General features: G+C 43.2%; 1 pseudogene; it reads left to right on the top strand.

The window, feature by feature from the left end:
• The first annotated feature begins 1,923 nt into the window (after nucleotides 1–1,923).
• On the top strand, nucleotides 1,924–3,515 carry LOC115641106 (annotated as a pseudogene).
• Nucleotides 3,516–3,896: the final 381 nt, after the last annotated feature.

The following is a 3,896-nucleotide window of genomic DNA, read 5'->3' as shown; positions in this document are numbered from 1 at the left end:
CCCCCCACCCTGCAACTGGGGCCACTATTCCTGCCTCCTGTAGTTCCTTCCTGGTAGCCTTTCTTGCAGGGGCTGTAACAGTGGCTCTCCGGCTTACAATGTCCACTGGCAGTGGTGGATACAGTGTTTTTTCAGGATAGGGTGATTGAGGTGTCCTCTTCAGCTTCATTAGTGGGGTGGATGGTCTGGGGTCCCCAAGTTCATTGCCCTCATGTTTACATTGATAGAATTTCTTCTTTAAGTTTTCTACTCTCTCCAGCAGTTCATCTCTCTCTCTCCGGATTGCCTCTCAAGACTCCTCTGTCCGTGCAGCATTTCATGCCTTCAAATCTGCCACCTCTACTGCTAACACAGATTTTTCTGTTAAAATCCGCTGCTGATCCACAATCCCCTCCAAATCCTTAATGTGTTGGAGGAGATTGGCTTCCCTTTTTATCCAGTATGCCATCCCAGCACACAAACCTTGTAATACTCTTCCCTTTTTCCTACATTTCTTTCCCTTGGGGTCTCCCAAAGCCTCCCCTATCTCCTTCTCAATCTCATCCCAGGTGGATCCCTTCACCTGGTATGGGCCCTGGTTCTTCCTTATCCATTTGTTCAAAATATCCGTTACCCCAGCTTGCCAGAACCCGCAACTACCATCACGAGAGTTCGCCATACCCACTCCAAGCAGCTGCGCGGACTGTTGGAAAGGGGGCTCACAGGCTGCCACTCACCTATCCAATGCGATGCATCCGAGTCACAGTATCAAGATGTTAGAGAGTTTATTCCTTCACTCTTACCCTTCCATGGGCCTTTGTGCATGAACAGAGAGCAACAATACCCAAAGTCCGAAAGTGCAAACAATTTGATGTTTTTTGGGGTGAACCTCCAGCAAGCTTAAATTTAAGTTTCTTTTCCTTATTTTTTGAATCCCAACTTATTTTCTGTTTGCCCCTAATTTATATAGTAATATTTTTAGCTATACCTTAATCAATTATTCTACTAAAATTTACCTAACCAATTCTAACGTAACATTGTAACATGATTAGCTAACCAATTATATCCCGCAACCTTAATTAGTTTACACCTAGCAAAATTAATTATACAGCCGACAGAAACAATCACAGAACCAGACAGAGACCATGCAAATAAACATACAAAACAATACAGAAGTAAGGATTTCACAACTACATCTATACAGACATAAGGGTTCTTCAGCTGTGTCTATTGATAAGTGAGTTCTTGCTAGACAGGATGTGATCAAACTAAGTTTCCTTTTACATCTTCTAGGCTTTTCCCTTTCTCTGGAGGTGATAGATTGAATCACCTTCCTAACAGTTTCAAATTGCCTTATATAACTAGTTTGGAATGTGAGAACGTGACCATACATTTCCCAGTTTATGGCTGCTAAAGAACCAGGCCTCAAACTATCACAGTAAAAGAAGGCTACTACACAGACAGTGATTTTTAATTCTTTCTTTTATACCTCTATAACTAGCTAAGTAATAAGTCTTAAAGTACAGGCCTTTGCAGACAGTCCTGAATATCTATATCCTAACAGAGGCTGTGGGCAAAATGGGTGGGCTGTGGGCAGAGAGCGCCACCTTGGTCCCACATGAGGTTAGCCTCCCCAAATGGAAGCATCACCCACCACCCATGGACTTTGTCAATAAGTTCTTGCAAATGCTGACCCCACCTATTCTGGGGAGTACAAAAGGAAGGAGTTTGGCCGGAGACATTAATCCTATGTCCTGGAGTTCTCAGACAAGAGAAACTTAGCCTTAAATGGGATAATCAGATAGGTCATATTGTCCCTGCAGCTAAGTAGGGCTTTCCGTGCCCTTCTGCACAACCATGTAGACCCTGCCTGGATGCCAGCTCCAAGTGCAAAAGCTCCATGTCAGATTTTAGCCTTCTGGGATTCTTTCCATCTATAGGAGGATGGAGCTGCCGCTGTTTGTGGACTTCCAGGCCATCATCCTGGAGAACCTCCTTGGGACTCCCATCTATAACAATGCTGGCTTTGGTGGGACCCAACTGAGAGTATCAATTCAAGACAAATTGCTTAAAGCTGGGCAGTTACAGCCCAAGGCTGGGATTCATTTGCACACAAAGGCAAACCAAACCAGCCAAACAGAGAAGAGCTTAAGTTTGTATCAATAAGAATGAGTCCTTGTGGCACCTTAGAGACTAACAAATTTATTTGGGCATAAGATGTCATGGGCTAAACACCACTTCATTGGATGCATATATCTCTCCTTTCCAATGGAAAAATTTTAGGAAAGGTACAAAAGTGAAAGAAAGTAGGGAAAACCCCAAATTTGGTGGGGCTGTTAGTCTCTAAGGTGCTACAAGGACTCCTCATTCTTTTTGCTGATACAGACTAACATGGCTACGACTCTGAAGTTTGTAGCAATGTTCCTCCAGAAGTAAGAAGCAGAATTAAAGATAAGATGAAGATGAGTCAGCTGCCTTTTATAGTCTCTTCCAGGTGGTAGGACACCTTTGTTCTTACTGTGGAAAATTACAGCAAGCAGAAAGCTCAGATGTGGATTGGTGTCTTCTAAAGTCCATTGTCTGTTAAGTGTTTCTCGATTGGGCACTTACTGAGAATAGTCCCTTCTCTAGAAGCTGACCAAATGTTTCACTGAGGCTACTTAGAATCAAAACTTATTGAGATAAAAGTACCTAGCCAATATTCATAACTTTAGCTACAAAAATGATACACACATACAGAGAGCATAATCATAATCAGCAAATCATAACCTTTCCTTAGACACCTTACATGACAACCTTTGTACAATATTTGCTGCAAATATATAACAGTGGTTGCAACAATGATCTAGATGGTCACAGGTTATGTCAGTAACATCACACCATCTCCACATACTTCTTACTGGCTAACCAGTCATTCCTGGACATGAGCTACACCATTACCACTATGATGCAGATACTGCTGTACCTCCTCTCCAGGAGGAAGAGTATCTCCTGTGCTGGCTGTCTCACCCAGATGTACATCTTCCTCTTCCTGGGGATAAGTGAGTGTGCCCTCTATGCTATGATGGCCTAAAACTGGTACTCAGCCAATTGCCACTCTCTGTGCTGTACCATAACACGAGCAGGCTGATCAATACCAGGATGGCAACTGGCTCGTGCACATGAGGTTCCATCTTTGCCACAAGGCACATCAGCTTCACACCATGAGTCTGGTCTATTGCAGCCTGAACAAGATCAACTACTTCTTCTGTGAGGTGCTGGCCATTTTGAAGCTGGCCTGCATAAACATATGGGTTAGTGAGGTGGTAGACTTCACTGAGGGGCTGATACTGCTCCTGATTCAGTTCTCCTTGATCTTGGTTTCTTAGGCTTTCATCCTAATGGCCATCTTGAGGATATGTCCAGCTGAAGGGAGTTCCAAGGCCTTCTCCACATGCACCTCACACGTCACCATGGTGACAGTCTTCTATGGTTCTGACATGTTTGTGCCCTTGGCCTCCAGCTATTCTCATGGAAGTATAAAAATCTATCCATAACCTTCTGTTAAGTTCACCCTAAATCATTTTTGTGCTCCCAGCTGAGAGATGGAGTTAAGTACTCCTGCCTGTCCGTTGCTGGACATAATTTCTGCAAATGAATCCATGCTTGGTGTTCAGATCCATGGAAGTTAATCTACAGGGAACGTTTCCACATTTGCAGTGTGATTGCAAAAATATCTGTGATGGCAATTCCTCTCTCCAGATCAGTCATCCTTGCGTCTCTCTTAGCATATCACTTACACACATTTGCAAGGAGATGAAGATAATTGCAGCATAAAAAGAACAGAGTAATTATCAAGAATGTCAAAGTCTTTAATCCAGCCTTTCCTGGTATTGCTAGGAGTTCCCACACTACCACTGAAATTACATACATATATA

This window comes from Gopherus evgoodei, unplaced genomic scaffold, assembly GCF_007399415.2.
Source record: "Gopherus evgoodei ecotype Sinaloan lineage unplaced genomic scaffold, rGopEvg1_v1.p scaffold_33_arrow_ctg1, whole genome shotgun sequence".
NCBI lineage: Eukaryota > Metazoa > Chordata > Testudines > Testudinidae > Gopherus > Gopherus evgoodei.
Note: the sequence above shows the minus strand (reverse complement) of the source record. Positions and strands in the feature narration are given on the sequence as shown.